The sequence below is a fragment of the Balaenoptera borealis genome (genome assembly GCF_965194805.1).
Source record: "Balaenoptera borealis genome assembly, chromosome: 14".
Lineage (NCBI taxonomy): Eukaryota > Metazoa > Chordata > Mammalia > Artiodactyla > Balaenopteridae > Balaenoptera > Balaenoptera borealis.
Window position 1 is genome coordinate 42509044 of NC_138875.1, and position 22967 is coordinate 42532010.

Sequence of the window (22967 nt, forward strand, 5' to 3'; positions counted from 1 at the left end):
TGTCCCAAGAATTAACTTTGTGGGTTTTCACAATAATCCTATGAAGTAGGGGCTTGTTATTTTGATGGCATAGATGAAGAAACCGAGGCTAAGTAACTGTCATTACCCAACTGTTAAGTGGTAGAATCAGGATTGGAACACAGGCGTTCTGGATCTGGAGCCTACATTTTTAAAGATGAGTTTCCAAGTTGCCCCAAGCCCAGGTCTGTATTCATTGCATTTATTATATTCTGTAACTATGCTTATTTACACACATTATTTTATGCCATGCATGCTCAACCATCCCATCAAGTTCTTATTTCCTGGACAGAGCATTAATATTCTGACTAATATTTCACTATTATCTGTGCTTTTTAATCTGTCTGTAATAGCTACTTGTAGATGTATCCCCATACTTTCCTATTTTCATGCACATATCTTTGTTTCTGCATTGTTATGAAGAAATTAAGGTATTATTTCTAGCCATTGAAATATGTTGGTTTCACTTAGCTTTCTAAAATAGAAGTAGCAAACTTAAATTCTGTTTATTTCAATAATATCTCTTGCCAATAATTGCCCTGTGTTTAACATTCATATTTCCTTTTATCTGTTAAATATGTAATTGACTTTTGAAAATTTCTTTCGTTTCCCCCGTTCTTTCCTTGTATGGAAAGGACAATGAGAATTTGTGATTTACCTCCTCTACTGCATTCCTTATTTAGAATCTTCTCATTTTATTTTACTGTGCTTTATTCTAAATAAGACGACCAAGGTTTGGCAGAAGGGGAAAAAAAATATACCATTTGTCACTCATGGCCATCCACTCATGCCCGTAATGACTTATTTTATCTTATAAGCTTTTTTGGGTAACATTTCAGCTTTGCTTTGTGTGAAATAACAATAAAATGTACTCCCTTTTGGATAAAGAGTACCATTTTCCTGCATAAAGCATCCAGATGAATAGACTATTTTGAAATATAATTCAAACAAGTCACATGTCTTAAAATAGCATACTTTATATAACAATAATAGTCATGTTAATATAATGAAAACAAAAATGAATGTTAAAGGTTACAGAAAGTGGAAATTATCCAGATTAAGTGAAGTAGACTTGTATAACAATGGGATATTCAGCCCTACCCAGATGTGAGCAAACTTTCAAAATAAACAAACCATCAAACTTCAAAAGAAACCTTTTAATATTATAAATTAAAATTACTTGCATTTGCAAAAAGAATAAAAGTAGCCCAGTAAAATTTATTAGATGATTTTGAGAGCTTTTGGTTTTGAGAACCTATATTTGGTAAATTGAGTGGTTAATAATAGAACCATTTACCACTTGGGCATATTTTTTGTCTAACAATTGTCAATATCCCTACATGTGTTCTAGGACTTGTCAGCCAGCCAATCTGTAAATAGGCTAGCTTCTGCATTTACATTTATAGATAAGGGTCTACTCCTGCTTTCTTAAAAAGAAGACTACAAAATGTTATTCTGGGTATGAACAATTTATAAATAAGCTCCAGATACGCTAGGTATTTTCACTTTCTTTTGAAAAATGTTTCTTACCCTGTTGTGGTGATATTATTATAATACTATCATGCTGTTTAATAGTCAAAATAGTTTCTTGGGTTACATATTATTCTCATTGCAAAATTAAACCATGTCTTTTGTTTTCTTTCTGTTAAACCATACTGCTGTTTGCTACTAAAAATAATATTTTACCTTGTACAGCAAACATTTACTAAGAATTCTTTATATACCGGATTCCAAACTATTATTAAAGATGACAGTGACAATGGACAAGGATGTGGTATGACGGACAGCAGTGGACCAGGGTTCACAGGACCAAAGTTTAGATCCTAGTTGTATGACGTGACCTGTGTGTCCTGATACATGCCATTTCACATACAATTAGCCTAAGAGCCCTCCATTTTCAAGTAGGGGTAATGCTTGCTTTACAAATCAGAGGTTGTGATAGGAACCAATAAGATAATATAGTCATTTACAACAAAAATTTATTGACCATCTACTACGTGTGAGAACTGCTATATGAAGTGTTAGAAGTTCAGCAGCATGCAAAACATACAAGGGGTTTACACTGTTAACATTGATATAGAGTCTAATGGGGTGGGGATATATGACTAAATTTATCATTACAAATTATAGCAACCACTATGAGGGGAAGGAGTATACTCCCTCATGAAAGAGTATAACAGTGGCATGGATTTAACCTGACCATGGAGGAGCTGGAAATACCACTCAGAAGTGATCTAGATCCAGAAGATGAAAAACAGTTCACAGGTGAAAAAAGACACAAGAGCACTTCAGGCAGAAGCAACAGCATGTGCAAAGGCCGTGTGTTTTGTAGATGTTAAGGTGTGATGGGGCAATATTTTGATGTTAAACTGTGTGTGCTGGGTGTTTCAAATCCTGCTTCTGCTAGCCACATCTCCTCTCAAGCAGAATCCAGGGCTTTCCAAATGAACTGTCCTCAGGCTAAGCATGGGATAGAAAGAATAATGAATCAATTGCTTGGCTTTTGAGTACTTCAGCAGATATTTTAAAATTAATAGCATAGATATATAGCTTTAAAACCATGGCTTTCACTGGCAAGATCCAAACATAGCATACAATTCTAAGAAATTGGCTTAAGATAGGAGCAAAAGCCTAGAGGTCTGAATGAATAAATTATAGAATGGATAAGAATGCATAATTACATAAGAACTGTTTTTTTCCTCCCCAAAGAAGTTAATGGTCCAACTGTATTTGGAAAAGAGCAATTTAGAGGGATGAGCTGCAAGGTTCTCTGGAAAAAGTCTAGTGGCTATGGATGGGGTGGCAGGGTAATTGGAATATGCTTGAAGGATCAAAGAACAGAGTGAGTGTGGGTCTCATTACCCAGGGTTTATTCAGAAAGACTGCAGACCTCATAGATGCCATGTGTCCAACATCACATCTGAAGAGTGCATTAACGGTAGCATGAGGTACTAAGATAATAGATTAAAGGAAAGTCTCACAGACACATATCAGCATGAGATGGGGTGACAGGAAGAAGCAGGTGAGAGGTCTAGTGAGCTGGAAGAATCTCGTGGTTGGGATGAAAAAGTCCTGAATTTATCACTGGAAGCCCTGGCAGGGTCATGGTTATCATCAGCAAATCCAGTAAGAATAGACATCTCATGAGATAGCTACTCTCCCATGGGGAAACAGTCAAGGCAGAATAAACTGGTCTCTCTTTCCTTCTCACCTACCCTTTCCAAGCTTCATACAACACAAGTTCACCGAGGCTCCTAGGGAGAAGGGGCAGGGGTGCCGGTGGAGGTTAGAATCCTGATTAGTTTACAAGAGAGATTGAGTAGTTATACAAAAAAGACTGAGTTTTCACTGGAAATGACTGAACCACTTTCACTTGGCGTAAATTTCCCTCCCTGTCCAGAAGTGGGGCAAATAAACTGAAATCAGTTACAAAGGAAAATGTTCTCTTTTTTGTACACTTGAGTTGGTGACCATGTCAGTAGTAACCATCATTAAATCTGGGACAAAAAGCCCAGAGTTAACATTTCTAAGGGACCTTCACAGTTACCTTAAATTGATCATCTTGATCAGTTTCCCTCCTTTTGAAATACTTTGTAGGAAATTGGATACCAGGTTCATTTTATACCTATGTTCTTTTATAAGTGATCACTAGGCATTTTATTGATAGAAATCCTCCTCCAGATCAAAACAGATGTTTTAAAACTATATATTTTGATCCCAAGAGTAATCGCAGAATTGCTGCTTTTCATATTGGCTTGTCATTATGTACACATAATTATCTTGAACATGACTTACTAAATATTTTGTCTTCTCCTCCACTTACCTTTTTAAAAAAATTTTATTTAATTATTTATTATACAGCAGGTTCTTGTTAGTTATCTATTTTATACATATTAGTGTATACATGTCAGTCCCAATCTCCCAATTCACCCCACCACCACCACCCCCCCATCCACTTACCTTTTTAGAATGAATTATTTGATAATATGTAGTAAAGGGACACATTCTTGTGGGAGGTAATTGGTTTGTTAAAGTGTGGTATTGAGGCTGTGTGGCATTGTCTCCTGGGAGTTGTTCTGTCTCTGCAACACCTAGTGTCACCCGAAGAGTGCTGCTGCTTCAAGATAGCTTTTGCATTCTGCCAACTGTCTTTATCAGTAAAGGGCAGAAGCCATCATTCATAACAATGACTTAAATTTAGAGGAAGGAAATTAACTTCACCTGAGGTATTTTACCTTCAATTAGAATCCGATTTATGTCCACCTAATGCGAATTTCTGTGATCCGACCAATGCTGAGAGGTTTATATCCATCATCCTCCAAAATTGACATTTATTTCATTCTAATATAAAGAGAAAACATGTATTTATTGTCTCCCTTATAAGTAAAACCATGTATTCATTGTTCACATATTTAAACTTAGACTAAAGTATCTTGGCTTCAAGACAATGCTAGCGTATTTCAACTATCTGAGATGAAAAGAAATAAAACACACATATGCATTGGATTCCTCTTTTCATGGAAGTTATTTTGTGATGGGAAAGATAAATAGCTGGATTTTAAAACTTATAAAGGCATTTTTCAAGGGTAGCAAGATTAGGATGTTTTTATTTGGTAGTTTGTAGCCAACCTACTTTGGAAGTTAGTTTTATTTTTTATATTGTTTTTCCAAAGACATGAATAGATATTTGCTACTGTTTGCACTATTACCATGGAAGGTAATATCCTGGAACACTTGAACACTTTTTGTTTTATGCTGAGAGAGGCAGTAATGGAAAATAGTAAAATTATCAATGACTCTAATAACCACTAGAGGTCTACTGATACCAAATTTCTACCAACATTCTTCATTTCTATAAATATTTAAAATTAAGTATGTCATGAATTAAAGTGATTTTCCTCTTCTTTGTTACATATCTTTTATTCTGTGGACTTTAATTCCACTTAAAATTGAGGGTACTTGGTAGTATTTTTGTTTTTGTTTTTGTTTGAATTGTGTTTTGTTTTGTTTTTCTCTTGTGTTTAAATGTTATATAATGCCTATTAACTTTTAGGAAAACTTAACTTTTAAGTGATTGGTGGGCATTGGATACTTTAAGTATACACACACATATATGCATGTGTGTATATATATATATATATATTATAACAGTTAAAAAGAAATATGTCTTGCTTTTTATTCAGTAGACTGTATGAATTCCATTTGATTCAAGCAAGAACTTACTGTCTGGTATAACACATTTTCACATTGACTTGTGAATACACCTCCAGGGAATTTGCAGTGTACATTCCAATTAAGCATAAGTAGAGTTCACCATTCAAAGACTTACGTCGTAGTCAGTCACATTGCTAAAAATAGATGCTTTCTATTTTGTTAGAAATAATAAATTGAGTAGCCACCATTGTGTAGAAAATTTATGTCTGAGAACACTGGAAGTGTTAAATGTTACTGTACTATTCAGTGGGATTTGCCATTTACGTTATTTTATATAAAAGAAGGTAGCAATTCAAATCTGCATGAAAGAATTAAGGAGCTCCTCTTTGAACTCTTGTGCTTAGGAGAAGCTCAGTTAATGCTGTTCAGGTGACTTTTCTGTCTTCCTGTAGTTGAGCACAGGTGAACATTTGAACTAAGGAACAGCCTGTAGTCCAAGGGTCCCCCGCACCTACAGCACTTTGAAGAGTCCCAGCTAGCAAAATTTATTGCAATCTGCAATAAAGAGAAAACCATCTGAATTTAAGGAAACATCATATCTACATTTTGGGGGGCCATTTAGTGAACTGAATTTATTTTCAGACATCACTCTACCTAAGAGGCAGGGGCAACATTATGAATGCAGCAGAAGAGTGATTTTCATTCAGTCCAGTTAGCCAGCAATAATTGTTTTTTGCCACATGTTTCTGGATAATCATATTTTACAGTATCCAGGATGATCTTTTGAGTAAGCAGAATATGCTACTGTTGATGTTAGGGATTTGGAGGATGCCAGAAATGGTTCCCCTGGGCTGCTGTGTTTGGGTATGAAGTGATGACCTTTGTGCACTTTACAAAGGCTGCTGGCCATGGGGTGAGTGAAGGCTGATTCCAGGTTGTGTTTGGCTCTGCCAAGCCAAATGTGCTGGTGCAAGGCTTCATTTGTCCAGACGAATGGGCATCTTTTTATAATTCATCTGTCAAGAGGAAGCACCTTTTGCAAGTAGCCAGCCTTTCTGTAGTTTGCTCAAGGAACCCCATGTGCATGCTACTGCCTGCCCCTACTAAAGTATCATCCTCATTCACCTATCATGGTGTATCAGATTTTACCATTATACTTTTGGTTTCTGGAGGTTCTTATATTTTCTCCTTTATCAAAATTAACATATACAGCCCTCAAAGTGAGACCTTTGCAAATATGAATGACTGTCCAAAGTTAAATTACCAACTTCTAACTGGGAACGCTCTATGGGAACTTAAAGGCTTTTTATTTTTCATTTATGGAGAAACTATATATGTCTGTTTATATGTATATATAATATATATATTTACACAAAATGCATAAAATATATACAAAAATTTCAAACACATATGGAAATAGAGAAAATAGTACCATACGTATGTATTCATAGCAGAATGTACTCATCCCCCGGCTTCAAAAATTATTCACTTGTAAACTGTTTAAATTGGGGGAAGAAGAGCACTGAAAGAAAACATGCTTTTGACTTTTCAGAATTTTTTCTCACTTCGGCCATGCCTCTTGTGCCACGATCATGGTGGAAACTACATGGAGATTAGTCCCTTCTCTCCTTTTGTTCAGTTCTGAGCAACATGATATAATGAATGAAAAAATTTATTTCACTTACTACTTCTGGAAGCATTTAATAAATATGATTGAAAGGACTTATAGTTCTTAATATAATGGCCTTAAAATAATTTACCTGTTCCTTAGTTATTTAGCCCTTACTATGAGCCAGGTACTTCCTACTACTAGGAACATAGCAATGAACAAGGCAGACAGCATAAGTGCTATCTTGGAGTTTATATTCTAACAAAAGAAAACCTAATTATAAGATATAAAATAAAACACTAAGTCCTGTATATGAGAGGAAGTATGGAGCATTAAAACTACTTTTTAAAAGAGAATCAGAAATACAAGTTTCTCTTTTAAGAAAGGAAAATGTTTTATTAAAATTGTTTAATAACTAAGAGGAAAAGTCTGAAAAAGTATCTATATGTTTGTTGTACTGTGCTCCACTTTTTTTGTAAATTCTTGGTACCTGAGAAAAATCAATCTTTCTTGAGCTATGAAACTTGTACTCCTCCATACTCTGTTATAAAATACACTTTAATGATTCTTCATGCTTGAGTTACTTTCATAATTTATAAAATAAGATAAGCCATAAAAGAATGACTACTGTAAAAACTTGTAGTTAAAAGTTTTATCAGTTGAGGTAAGTAAAACTGTATAAGAACTTGGGTTTCTTATGTTTCATAGAGTACATTCTTTTCAAAACTATAAAAAAAAAACACCATACACTTGCTATAGGTGACAGGAACATGACTACTTCCTATTTTCCTGCTGCAAAAATTAAAGATAAAATGGTTTTGCCAGTTCTTTTCCCTGAAAACCAGATACAAAACTTTATCTTTTGTTTCTTATTTTAAAAATATTTTTAGAGCGGTTTTAGGTTTACAGCAAACTTAAGATGGAGGTACAGCGATTTGCTGCACACCTTCTGTCTCCACGCATACATAGCCTGCACGTGAGCAAAATCATTCACCAGAATGGTACTTCTTTTTTTAACCAAAGATGAGCCTACATTGACTCATCATAATTACCCAAAGTTTATAATTTACCGTAGGGTTCACTCTTGATGTTATACATTTTATGGGTTGGGATAAATGTATAGTGATATATATCCATCATTATAATATCATACAGAGTATTTTCACTTCTGTAAAAATCCTCTATGCTCTGGTTATTCTTCTATCTCACTCCTCACCCCTGGAAGCCACTGATCTTTTTATTGTCTACCTAGTTTTGTCTCTTCCAGAATGCCATGTAGATGGAATCACTCTGTGTGTAGCCTGTTCAGATTGGCTTCTTTCACTTAGTAATATACACTTAAGCTTTCTCCATGTCTTGTCATGGCTGGATAGCTCATTTATTTTTAGCACTGAATAATATTCCATTGTCTGAATGTACCACAGTCTATTTATCCATCCACCTTTTGAAGGGCATCTAGTTACTTCCAAGTTTTGGCAAGTATGAACAAAGCTGCTATATACACCTATGTGTAGGTTTCTGTGTGGACAAAATTTTCAACTTCTTTGGGTAAGTACTAAGTAGCAAGATTTCTGGATTGTGTGGTAAGATATGTTCAGTCTTTAAGAAACAATCAAACTCTCTTCCAAAAGTCTGTACCATTTTGCATTCCCACCAGCAGAGAAGGAGAGTTCTTGTTGCTCCATATCACTAGCATTTAATGAAGTCAGTGTTCTGGATTTTGGCCATTCTACTAAATATGTAGTGGTATCTCGTTGTTGTTTTAATTTGTACTGCACTAATGACATAGATTTGCATCTTTTCATATGCTCATTTTCCGTTTGTGTGGCTTCTTTGCTGAGGCATCAGTTAATGTCTTTGGCCCATTTTTTAATTGAGTTGCTTTCTTAATTTTGAGTTTTGAGAGTTCTTTGTATATTTTGGATAACAATTTTTTATCAGATGTGTCTTTTGCAAAGGTTTTCTCTCAGTCTGTAGCTTGTCTTCTAATTCTCTTGATACCGCATTTTGCAGAGAAGGAAAATTTCGTTTTATGAAGTTCAGCTGATAATTATTTCTTTTATGGATCATGCCTTTGATGTTATATCTAAAAAGTCATTACCACACTCAATGACATGTAGGTTTTTTCCTAGGTTATCATCTAGGAATTTTCTAGTTTTTGATTCACATTTAGGTCTGTGAACCATTTTGAGTTAATTTTTGTGAAGGGTTTAAGCACTGTGTCTAGATTCATTTTTTACACGTGGACGTCCATTTGTCTGAGCACCATTTGTGGGAGAGACTGTCTTTGCTTCATTGCATTGCCTTTACTCCTTTGTCAAAGATCAGATGACTGTGTTTTTGTTTTTGTTTTTGTGGGAGAAGGTGGAGGACGCAAAGTTTATTTATGAGAGGAAGTTTTTAAACCACATACAGTTAAGGTAACGTGTGTACATCATGGTAGTATTTTGTTGTTGTTCAAGCCACTGTTTTGTGGTTTGAGTCAGTGAAACAAGTAGGTTTATGAAAGACTACTTTCTTACAGGAAACCGTGTGTTGTTATAGAAGAGTTTTGCGAAAATACTTGCTCCATCTTTTCCTTTCTTTTTTTAATTTAATTTAATTTTTATTTTTTTATACAGCAGGTTCTTATAAGTTATCTAGTTTATACATATTAGTGTATATATGTCAATCGCAATCTCCCAGTTCATCCAACCACCACCACCCTGCTTTTCCCCCTTGGTATCCATACGTTTGTTCTCTACATCTGTGTGTCTATTTCTGCCTTGCAAACCGGTTCATCTGTACCACTTTTCTAGATTCCAGATATATGTGTTAATATACGATATTTGTTTTACTCTTTCTGACTTACTTCAATCTGTATGACAGTCTCTAGGTCCATCCACATCTCTACAAATGACCCAATTTCATTCCTTTTTATGACTGAGTACTATTCCATTGTATATATGTACCACTTTTTCTTTATCCATTCATCTGTCGATGGGCATTTAGATTGCTTCCATGACCTGGCTATTGTAAATAATGCTGCAGTGAACATTGGGGTGCATGTGTCTTTTTGAATTATGGTTTTCTCTGGGTATATGCTCTAGGATTGCTGGGTCATATGGTAATTCTATTTTGAGTGTTTTAAGGAACCTCCATACTGTTCTCCATAGTGGCTGTATCAATTTAGATTCCCACCAACAGTGCAAGAGGGTTCCCTTTTCTCCACACCCTCTCCAGCATTTGTTGTTTGTAGATTTTCTGATGATGCCCATTCTGACCAGTGTGAGGTCATTGTAGTTTTGATTTGCATTTCTCTAAATAATTAGTGATGTTGAGCAGCTTTTCATGTGCCTCTTGGCCATCTGTATGTCTTCTTTGGAGAAATGTCTATTTAGATCTTCTGCCCACTTTCTGATTAGGTTGTTTTTTTTTTTTTAATATTGAGCTGCATGAGCCGTTTATATATTTTGGAGATTAATCCTTTGTCCATTGATTCGTTTGCAAATATTTTCTCCCATTCTGAGTGTCGTCTTTTTGTCTTGTTGATAGTTTCCATTGCTGTGCAAAAGCTTTTAAGTTTCATTAGGTCCCATTTGTTATTTTTGTTTTTATTTCCATTACTCTAGGAGGTGGGTCAAAAAAGGTCTTGCTGTGATTTATGTCAAAGAGTGTTCTTCCTATGTTTTCCTCTAAGAGTTTTATAGTGTCCGGTCTTACATTTAGGCCTTTAATCAATATTGAGTTTATTTTTGTGTATGGTATTAGGGAGTGTTCTAATTTGATTCTTTTACATGTAGCTGTCCAGTTTTCCCAGCACCACTTATTGAAGAGACTGTCTTTTCTCCATTGTATATCCTTGCCTCCTTTGTCATAGATTAGTTGACCATAGGTGCATGGGTTTATCTCTGGGATTTCTATCCTGTTCCATTGATCTATATTTCTGTTTTTGTGCCACTACCGTATTGTCTTGATTACTGTAGCTTTGAAGTCTAGTCTGAAGTCAGGAAGTCTGATTCCTCCAGCTCTACTTTTTTCCCTCAAGATTGCTTTGGCTATTTGGGGTCTTTTGTGTCTCCACACAAATTTTACGATTTTTTGTTCTAGTTCTTTAAAAAAAATGCCATTGGTAACTTGATAGGGATTGCATTGAATTTGCAGATTGCTTTGGATAGTATAGTCATTTTCACAATATTGATTCTTCCAATCCAAGAACATGGTATATCTCTTAATCTGTTTGGTTAATCTTTGATTCCTTTCATCAGTATCATATAGTTTTATGAGTACAGGTCTTTTACCTCCTTACGTAGGTTTATTTCTAGGTATTTTATTCTTTTTGTTGCAGTGGTGAATGGATTGTTTCCTTAACTTCTCTTTCTGAGCTTTCCTTGTTAGTGTATAGGTATGCAAAAGATTTCTGTGCATTAATTTTGCATCCTGCTACTTTACCAAATTCATTGATTAGCTCTAGTAGTTTTCTGGTGGCATTTTTAGGATTCTCTATGTACAGTATCATGTCATCTGCAAACAGTGACAGTTTTACTTCTTCTTTTCCAATTTGTATTCCTTTTACTTCTCTGATTGCTGTGGCTAGGACTTCCAAAATATGTTGAATAATAGTGGCGAGAGTGGACATCCTTGTCTTCTTCCTGATCTTAGAGGAAATGCTTTCTGTTTTTCACCATTGAGAATGATGTTTGCTGTGGGTTTGTTGTATATGGCCTTTATTATGTTGAGGTAGTTTCCCTCTATGTCCACTTTCTGGAGAGTTTTTATCATAAATGGGTGTTGAATTTTGCTAAAAGCTTTTTCTGCATCTACTGAGATGATCATATGGTTTTTATTCTTCAACTTGTTAACATGGTGTATCACATTCATTGATTTGCATATACTGAGGAATCCTTGCATCCCTGGGATAAATCTACCTTGATCATGGTGCATGATCCTTTTCATGTGTTGTTGGATTCTGTTTGCTAGTATTTTGTTGAGGATTTTTGCATCTATATTCATCAGTGATGTTGGTCTGTAATTTTCTTTTTTTGTAGTATCTCTGTCTGGTTTTGGTGTCAGGGTGATGGTGGCCGCGTAGAATGAATTTGGGAGTGTTCCTTCCTCTGCAATTTTTTGGAAGAGTTTGAGAAGGCTGGGTGTTAGCTCTTCTCTAAATGTTTGATAGATTTCACTTGTGAAGCCATCTGGTCCTGGACTTTTGTTTGTTGGAAGATTTTTAATCACAGTTTCAATTGCATTACTTGTGATTGGTGTCTTCATATTTTCTATTTCTTCCTGGTTCAGTCTTGGAAGTTTATACCTTTCTAAGAATTTGTGCATTTCTTCCAGGTTGTCCATTTTATTAGTATAGAGTTGCTTGTAGTAGTCTCTTACGATGCTTTGTATTTCTGCAGTGTCCTTTGTAACTTCTCCTTTTTCATTTCTAATTTTATTGATTTGAGTCCTCTCCCTCATTTTCTTGATGAGTCTGGCTACAGGTTTACCAGTTTTGGTTATCCTCTCAAAGAACCAACTTTTAGCTTTATTGGTCTTTGCTATTGTTTTCTTTGTTTCTATTTCATTTATTTCTGCTCTGATGTTTATGATTTCTTTCCTTCTGCTAACTTTCAGTTTGGTTTGTTCTTCTTTCTCTAGCTCCTTTAGGTGTAAGGTTAGATTGTTTATTTGAGATTTTTCTTGTTTCTTGAGGTAGGATTGTATTGCAGTAAACTTCCCTCTTAGAACTGCTTTTGCTGCATCCCATAGGTTTTGGATCGTCGTGTTTTCGTTGTCATTTGTCTGTAGGTATTTTTTTATTTCCTCTGATTTATTCAGTGATCTCTTGGTTATTTAGTAACGTATTGTTTAGCTTCCATGTGTTTGTGTTTTTTTACGGTTTTTCCCCCATAACTGATTTCTAGTCTCATAGCGTTGTGGTCCGAAAAGATACTTTATATGATTTCAGTTTTCTTAAATTTACCGAGGCTTGATTTGTGACCCAAGATGTGATCTATCCTGGAGAATGTTATGTGTGCACTTGAGAAGGAAGTGTAATCTGCTGTTTTCAGATGGAATGCCTTATCAATATCAATTAAATCTATATGGTCTGTTGTGTCATTCAAAGCTTGTGTTTCCTTATTAATTTTCTGTCTGAATGATCAGTCCATTGGGGTAAGTGAGGTGTTAAAGTCCTCCACTGTTATAGTGTTACTGTTGATTTCCTCTTTTATAGCTGTTAGCAGTTGCCTTATGTATTGAGGTGCTCCTATGTTGGGTGCATATATATTTATAATTGTTATATCTTCTTCTTGGATTGATCCCTTGATCATTATGTAGTGTCCTTCCTTGTCTCTTGTAACATTCTTTATTTTAAAGTCTATTTATCTAATATGAGTATTGCTACTCCAGCTTTCTTTTGATTTCCATTTGCATGGAATATCTTTTTCCATCCCCTCACTTTCAGTCTGTGTGTGTCCCTAGGTCTGAAGTGGGTCTCTTGTAGACAGCATATATATGGGTCTTGTTTTTGTAACCATTCAGTGATCCTGTGTCTTTTGGTTGGAGCATTTCATCCATTCACGTTTAAGGTAATTATCAATATGTATGTTCCTATTACCATTTTCTTAATTGTTTTGGGTTTGTTTTTGTAGGTCCTTTTCTTCTCTTGTGTTTCCCACTTAGAGAAGTTCCTTTAGCATTTGTTGTAGAGCTGGTTTGGTGGTGCTGAATTCTCTTAACTTTTGCTTGTCTGTAAAGCTTTTTATTTCACCGTCGAATCAGAATGAGATCCTTGCCGGGTAGAGTAATCTTGGTTGTAGGTTCTTCCCTTTCATCACTTTAAATATATAGTGCCACTGCCTTCTGCCTTGCAGACTTTCTGCTGAGAAATCAGCTGTTAACGTTATGGGAGTTCCCTTGTATGTTATTTGCCATTTTTCCCTTTTTGCTTTTAATAATTTTTCATTGTCTTTAATCTTTGTCAATTTGATTACTATGTGTCTCGTCATGTTTCTCCTTGGGTTTATCCTGTCTGGGACTCTCTGTGCTTCCTTGACTTGGGTGACTATTTCCTTTCCCATATTAGGGAAGTTTTCGCCTATAATCTCTTCAAATATTGTCTCGGGTCCTTTCTCTCTCTGTTCTCCTGCTGGGACCCCTGTAATCTGAGTGTTGGTGCATTTAATGTTGTCTCAGAGGTCGCTTAGGCTGTCTTCATTTCTTTTCATTCTTTTTTTTAAAAATTCTGTTCCTCGGCAGTGAATTCCACCATTCTGTCTTCCAGGTCACTTATCCATTCCTCTGCCTCAGTTGTTCTGCTATTGATTCCTTCTAGTGTATTTTTCATTTCAGTTATTGTATTGTTCATCTCTGTTTGTTTGTTCTTTAATTCTTCTAGGTCTTTGTAAACATTTCTTGCATCTTCTCGATCTTTTCCTCCATTCTTTTTCCGAGTTCCTGGATCATCTTCAGTATCGTTATTCTGACTTCTTTTTCTGGAAGGTTGCCTATCCCCACTGCATTTAATTGTTTTTCTGGTGTTTTATCTTGTTCCTTAATCTGTTCCATAGCCCTCTGCCTTTTCGTTTTGTCTATCTTTCTGTGAATGTGGTTTTCATTCCACAGGATGCAGGATTGTAGTTCTTCTTGCTTCTGCTGTCTGCCGTCTGGTGGATGAGGCTATCAAAGAGGTTTTTGCAAGCTTCATGATGGGAGGGACTGGTGGTGGGTAGAGCTGGGTGTTGCTCTGGTGGGCAGAGGTCAGTAAAACTTTAATCCACTTGTCTGCTGATTGGTGGGGCTGATTTCCCTCCCTGTTGGTTGTTTGGCCTGAGGCCACCCAACACTGCAGCCTACCAGGGTTCTGTGGTGGGGCTAATGGTGGACTCTAGGAGTGCTCATGCCAAGGAGTACTTCCCAGAACTTCTGCTGCCAGTGTCCTTGTCCCCATGGTGAGCCACAGCCATCCCCCACCTCTGCAGGAGACCCTCCAGCAATAGCTGGTAAGTCTGGTTCAGTCTCCTATGGGGTCATTGCTCCTTCCCCCTGGGTCCTGATGTGCACACTACTTTGTGTGTGCCCTCCAAAAATGGAGTCTCTTTACCCCAGTCCTGTCAAAGTCCTGCAGTCAAATCCCGCTAGCCTTCATAGTCTGATTCTCTGGGAATTCCTCCTCCTGTTGCTGGACCCCAGGTTGGGAAGCCTGATGTGGAGCTCAGAATCTTCACTCCAGTGGGTGGACTTCTGTGTTATAGTTGTTCTCCAGTTTGTGAGTCACCCACCCAGTGGTTATGGGATTTGATTCTACTGTGATTGCGCCCCTCCTACCATCTCATTGTGGCTTTTCCTTTGTCTTTGGATGTGGGGTATCTTTTTTGGTAAGTTCCAGTATCTTCCTGTCAATGATTTTTCAGCAGTTAGTTGTGATTCCGGTGCTCTCGCAAGAGAGAGTACCACTTGACTATGTTTATGTGGATCTATTTTTGGGCTCTCTATTCTCTTTCGTTGATCTATTCATCTAATCTTTGGCCAGTACCACATGGTCTTGACAACTGTAGACTTATTGTAAACGTTTCACTTGGATAGTGTTAGTTCTTCAACTGTATTATTCTTCTTCAATATTGTATTGATTATTCTGAGTCTTTTGCCTTTCTATGTAAATGTTATAACAGGTTGTCTATTTTCATAAAATAACTTGCTGGAATTTTGAATGGGATTAAATAGAATATATAGATTAATTTTGGAAAGCTGACAACAATATTGAGTCTTCCTATCCATGAATATGGAGTATCTCTCCATTTATTTAGTTATTTGATTTTGTTCATCAGAGTTTTGCAGTTTTTCTTAAAAGGAAATTGTACATATATTGTTAAACATATACCTTAGTATTTCATTTTGAGGGCTGGATATTGTGTTTTTAATTTCAAATTTCATTTATTCATTGTTGATATATGGGAAAACAATTGATTTGTGTGTATTAATCTTGAATCCTACAACCTTTCATAATCACTCAGTTCTAGGAGTTTTTTGTGAATTCCTCAGAATTTCTACATATACAGACATGTTATCTGTAAGCAAAGAGAATTTTATGTCTTCCTTCCCAATATGTATATATTTTACCTCCTTTTCTTGCCTTATTGCATTAACTAGTACTTTAAGTATGATGTTGGAAAGGAGAGGTAAGAGGGGACATCCTTGCCTTGTATCTGCTCTTGTGGGAAAGATTTGAATTTTACACCATTAAGTATGATGTTAGCTGTGTGGTAGGTAGCTTTTTGTAGGTAGACTTTATCAAGTTGAGAAGGCAACTATTCCTAGTTTACTGAGTTTTTATCATGAAGAGGTTTTAGATTTTGTCAACTTTCTCTGCTTTTGTTGATATGATCATATAATTTTTTAAATCTGTCGATGTGATAGGCTACATTCATTGACTTTGGAATGTAGAACTAACTTTGCATAACAGGGATAAATTTTACTTGGCCATGATGTACAATTCTTTTTATACTTTTTTTGGATTTGATTTGCTGATAGTTTATTGCATCTGTGTTCATGAGAGAGATTGATCAGTAGTTTTCTTTTCATTCAATGCCTTTTTATGGTTTGGGTATAAGGATTATGCTGACCTCATAAAATGAATTAAGAAGTATTATCACTGTTTCTCTCATCTGAACAAGATTATACAGAATTGGTTTCTTTTTTTCCAAAGACTCATATGTTTTCTTTTCTTTTCTACAGTTTAATTGAGATATGATTGACATACAACACTATATAAGTTTAAGGTGTACAACATAATGATTTGACTTACATACATCATAAAATGATTATCACAGTAAATTTAGTGAATGTCCATCATCTCATATAGATACAAAATTAAAGAAATAGAAAAGTAATTTCCTTGTGATTAGAGCTCTTAGGATTTACCCTCTTTACCACTTTCATATATATCATACGGCAGTGTTAATTATATTTATAATGTTGTACATTACTTCAGTAGTACTTATTTATCTTATAACTGGAAGTTTGTACCTTCTGACTGCCTTCATCCAATTCCCCCTTCCCCTATGACCTACCTCTGGGAACCACAAATCTGATATTTTCTATGTATCTTTTGTTTGTATCTTTTTTGTTTTGAAGTAAAATTGACCTACAACACCATGTTAGTTACTGTTATACAACATAGTGATTTGGTATATCTTTACATTTCAGAATGATCACCATAATAAATCTAGCTATGATATGTCACCATACAAAGATATTACATGGTTATTGACTATATTCCCCATGCTATACATTTCATACCTGTGACTTGTTTCTTTTGCAGCTGGAAGTTTGTGTCTCTTAGTCTCCTTCACCTATCTCTTTCCTCCTACCACCTGTCTCCCCTCTGGCAACCACCCATTTGCTCTTTGTATCTTTAACTCTGTTTCTGTTTTATTTTGTTTGTTCATTTATTTTTAAGATTTCACATGTAAGTGAAATCATACAGTATTTGTCTTTCTGTGTCTGACTTATTTCACTTAGCATAATACCATGTAGGTCCATTCATGTTGTCACAAATGGCAAGATTTTATTCATACACACACACACACACCCCACATCTTTTTTATATATTCATCTATCAGCAGGCACTTAGGTTACTTCCATATATTTCTTGGTTCTTGGGAAAAATGCTGCAAAGAATATACGGGTGCCTTCATCTTTTTGAATTAGTGTTTTCATTTTCTTTGGATAAATATGCAGGAGTAGAATTGCTGGATCATATGGTAGTTCTACTTTTAATTTTTTGAGAAATCACCGTACTGTTTTTTTCCATAGTGTCTGCACCAATTTACATTCCCACCAACAATACACAAGGGTTGCCTTTTCTCCTCATCCTCACCAACACTTGTTACCTGTGTGTTTTATAATAACAATTCTGATTGATAGTAAGGTGACATCTCATTGTGGTTTTCATTTGCATTTCCCTGGTGATTAGTGATATTGAGCATCTTTTCATGTGCCTGTTGCCCATCTGTATGTCTTCTCTGGAAAAAATGTCTATTCAGATCTGCTGCCCATTTTTAAATCTGGTTGTTTCTTTTTTTCATGTTCAGTTGTTTGACTTCTTTGTGTATTTTGGATATTAATCCCTAATCAGATGTATCGTTTGCAAGTATCTTCTCCCATTCAGTAGGTGGCCTTTTTGTTTTGTTGATAGTTTCCTTTTCTGTGCAAAAGCTTTTTAGTTTTAGTCCCATTTGTTTATTTTTGGTTTTGTTTCCCTTGCCTGAATCGACGTATCCAAAAAATATTGTTAAGACCAGTGCCAAAAAGCTTACTGCCTATGTTTTCTTCTAGAAGTTTTATGGTTTCAGGTCTTACATTTAAGTCTTTAATCCATTTTGAATCTACTTTTGTCCATGGTGTGAAACAGTAGTCCAATTTGATTCTTTTGCATCATGTAGCTGTCCAGTTTTCCCAGTACCATTTAGGTATAATTTCTTCATTAAATGTTTGGTAGAATTCACCATTAAACCCATATGGTCCTAGTGCTTTCTGTTTTAGAATGTTATTAATTATTGGTTAAATTTCATTAATTGATGTAAGCCTATTTAGTCTTCTTCTTGTTTGAGTTTGGCAGCTTGTGTCTATCAAGGAATCACTCCATTTCATCTATGTTACTAAATTTGTGGGCATAAAGTTGTTCATAATATTCTTTTGTTATCCTTTTAATGTCCATGGGACCTGTAGTAATGTCCCATCTTCATTACTGATATTAGTAGAATATGCCGTTTTGGTTTTTTTTCCTTAGCCTAGTTAGAGGCTTATTGATTTTATTAATCTTTATGACAAATCATCTTTTGGTTTCATTTTTTACTGATTTCTTATTTCCAAATTCATTGATTTCTGTTGTAGTTCTTTTTTTTTTTTTTTCTTCTTCTTCTTCCTTTGGATTTAATTTTCTCTTCTTTTTCTAGTTTCCTAAGGTGGAAACTTAGATTATTGATTTTAGATCATTCTTTCCCAAAATATTCATTTAATGCTATAAATTTTACTCTAAGCACTGTTATCGTTGCATCCCCCAAATTTGGATAAGCTGTGTTTTCACTTTCGTTTAGTTCAGATTATTTTAAAATTTCTCTTGAGGTATCTTCTTTGACCCATGTGTTATTTAGAAGTATGTTGTTTAATCTCCACATGTTTAGGTATCTCCCTGTTATCTTTCTGCTATTGATTTCTAGTTTAATTCCATTGTGGTCTGAGAGTATCCATTGTATAATTTCTCTTCTTTGAAAAGTCTCAAGGTGTGTTTTATGATCCAGAGTGTGATCTATCTTAGTGTATATTCCATGTGAGCTTGAGAAGAATGTATGTTCCACTACTGTTGGATGAAATAATCTCTAGATGTCAGTTATATATAATTAATTGAGCAGTGTTGAGTTCGACAATGTCATTACCAATTTTTTGGCTACTGGATCTGTCCATTTCTGAGAGAGGGATGTTGAGATCTTCAACTATGATAGAGTATTCATCTACTTCTTGCATTTCTACCACTTTTTGCCTCACACAATGGACACTCTTTTGTTAAGAACATACATTTTAAGACTTGTTATATCTTCTTGGAGAAGTGACCTCTTTATCATTATGTAATGCCCTTCTTTATCCCTGATAACCTTCCTTGCCTTGAAGTCTGTACTTCTTGAAATTAATATAGCTACTCTGCTTAATTTTGATTCTTATTAGCTTGGTAATTTTCTCCACCCATTTACTTTTAATCTATATGTGTCTTTGTATTTAAAGTAAATTTCTTACAGAAAATATACTGTTGGGTTCTGTGTTTTTTTTAATTGAAATATAGTTGACTTACAGTATTATGTTAGTTTCAGGTGTACTACATAGTGATTTGACATTTGTGTAAGTAACAAAATGATTGCAGGGACAAGTCTAATAATTATCTGTTTCAAACACAATTATTACAATATTATGGACCATATTTCTTATGCAGTATATTATGTCCCATGGCTTGTTTATTTTATAACTGGAGTTTAGCAGCTCTTATTTCCCTTCATCTGTTTCACCCAACACCCTACTCCCCCCACCCCAAGCTGATAAACACACATTTGTTCTCTGTATCTATGAGTCTGTTAACACTTTGTTTTATTTGTTTCTTTCCTTTGTTTTTTAGATTCCACATACAACTAGGATCTTACAGTATTTGCCTTTCTCTGTGTGACTTATTTCACTTAGCAAGATCCACCCTCTAGATACATCCATGTTGTTGCACTTCTCATTTCTGATATTGGTAATTCATGTATTTTTATTGTTTTCATTAACAGTTATTCCAAAGGATTATGAACTTTATTAATATTGTCAAAGAACTAACATCAGCTGTGTTGCTTATTCTCTATATTTTGTATGCTTTCAATTTAAATTATTACCCCTTTTAAGTTTTAATGATTTACTTCATTCTGCTTAGTTAGCATTTGTTTTTCTTTTTCTAGCTTCTTAATTTTAAACTCTTCATTGTTAATGTGAACATTGAAAGTGATATATTTCTATTTAAGTGCAGCTTTAGCTTCTTCATGTGTGGTTTGGTACATTTTGTTACATATTAATTAAGATTAAAATATTTTAAAAATTTCCTCACGATTTCTTATTTGACTCATGTTTTAATTAGAAGTGAGCATTCAGTTTCCAAATCTTGGAGGGTTTTTTTTTTTTTTTTTAGATTTTTAAAAGTGTTTTTGTATGATGTTCATACTTTTGAATTTATTGAGACTTATTCCACAGTTCAGAATATGATTTGACTTGATGAAAGGTTCACATGCACCTGAAAATAGGAATATTCTGTCGTTGTTTTTGTGATATTCTATATATGTCAATTAAGTCATCTTAGTTAATAGTGTCATTCAAATCTAAATCCTCACTGATTTTTATCTACTTGTTTTTCTGTCATTTTACTTTTACCTCTCTTTTTCTTTATATTTAAAATACAGCTCTGTATAACACCATACTGTTGAATGTCCCCTACTGCCTTTCTCGATAGATAGACAGATCAATTGATCTAAGTATATATCTCCAGCCTGACAATATCTTTTAATTGGAGGATTTTTAGTTCTATTTTTAACTGTTTTGTGTGTGTAGTTATCTAGAAATTTCAATATGTATCTACCTTACTATAGCACAACTCGAATTCATACTTTACTGTTTTATTTTTAATGTAAGAATTTTAAAATTATATATTTCTAGTTGTTCCCTTTCTTTGTGCTGTTTTTTCATGTTTCACTTCATAATTTATAAACTCCATGTTCATAATACTATTTTTGCTTTTAATAGCCGTTTGTAGAAAGTAAGAAATATTGAAAATAGTCATTTGTAGTTCCTATATATTTATAACTTCTTTCAGTTTTCTTTTAGGCTGAGTTTCCATCTGGAATTATTTACCTTCATACTGAAGTATTTACTGTATTATTTTTATTGTGTAGATGCTGCTAGTGACAAATTCTCTCACCTGTTATTTGTTATATATATATATATATATATCTGTATTTTGCATTCATTTTTCAAGGACAGTTTTACTGATGGTAGAATTCTAGATTACGAGTATTTTTCCCTCCAATACTTTAAAGATTGTTGTTCTGGGTTGAATTGTTTATTATGTGTTGTCAGCAATCACTCCTGTTCTGTACATTAGGTGGAAATAAATGAAGACCAACTAAATAAGAATAGGCAATGGCTATTTATTCAGAATTTGTTACAATAAGAGTCAGCTACCATCACTCATGTTTGACAGAGACTCAGAGGCAGAGAGAGGAGAGGGAAAGCTTTATAATGAAAAAAAGGAAAGGCTTCAGATATGCCCTGATCGGAAGCTATTGGCATGTAGAAGCTGGAGGTGGGCTAACTAAAAGTGGTACGTCCTATGAAAGTAGTTAGGGGTGCATAGGGCTTTCTCTGGTTGGTCCTAAGTTGGGCATGGGGACAAAAATTAGGGAAGCTGTCAGTAGTTAATCAAGTCCTGGCCATTTTAAAGCAATTGTTACAAGGGTTATTGTTTGACATTTTAGGCTGGTTGCTAGAGATAGTTGTCTGACTTCCTACAAGTCTGACTTATTGAAAGTAGGCTGACTTCCTGGTCTAGTTACCATAGAAAATAGGTTGGTTTCGTGGGTAGGTTGCTGTAGATATGGGTCAGAGTTCTATTTTTGTATTTGGCCTGGCCACTGCCCATTTGAATGTTCATTCTCTCAGTTATGTGTATTTTGTCTCTGTCTTCTTTTAAGATTTTCTTTTATATTTGGTTTTCAGCAGTTTGCCTGTGATATGCCCAGGGATGTGTGTGTGTGTGTGTGTGTGTGTGTGTGTGTGTGTGTGTGTGTGTGTGTAAGTTCTCATTAGGATTTGTTGAGCTTCTTAGATCTGTGGGTTGAGATTTTTCATCAGTTTCTTCAATTTTTATACTTTCATTTTCCAAAAAAAATTTAGTCCCATTTCCTCTCTTCTCTCCTTTGATATTCCAGTTGTAAAATTGCACGTTAAACTCATCCAAAGACACTGTATTCTGCAATTCCATAATTTACATTTGATGTGTTTTTAGAGTGTCCAATTTTCTACTGAAATACACTATCACTTTACCCATTATATCAATCTTTTGCTGTAAATTTTTTAACATATTAGTAATGATTATTTTAAAGTCCAGGCATGCTAATTTCAATAACTGATTTATCTGTGGATCTTCTATTTACTTTGCTTTCCCTTTATTATGGGTAAAATTTTCCTTCATATATCTTTTAAAGTTTTATTGTATTCTGGACATTGTTATAAAGGAGTGGTTGAAGTATACCATTTTATTGTTTTATTTCCCAGGTAATAAAGTCTATTCCATTGTCTGGTGGTTAGGGTAAGGGACTAGCCATTCCAAATTCCTCTTATGGCTGACCCATAGTTTTAAATATACTGAGTTCATCTTTGATTTGTCAAACCCCTAACTTCCCAGGAGTTTTTCATCTTGTCAGTACTTGGACTGAGAGGAGAGTGTATTGTAGTCACAAGTATGTTTGTTTACTATTGGGTTCCAATTGCAAAGGGTTTTGGAATACAATTACTGCAAGAATGCTTAGGAATAAGCAATTTCTCTTTGCATTGTTTCCCCTTGACTGCTGCTCTTGGTAAAATTTGGGGAGAGGAGGAAGGAGAATTGACATACTAAGGTATTTTTTATATTTGGGGCTATTTT

At 34.9% G+C, this 22967-nt stretch overlaps 1 protein-coding gene across 9 annotated transcripts in view; it reads left to right on the plus strand.

Annotated features, from left to right (window-relative positions):
* The window catches only part of NOL4 (nucleolar protein 4), a 410102-nt gene that overhangs the window by 135611 nt on the left and 251524 nt on the right, over window positions 1-22967 (plus strand). The window lies entirely within an intron of this gene.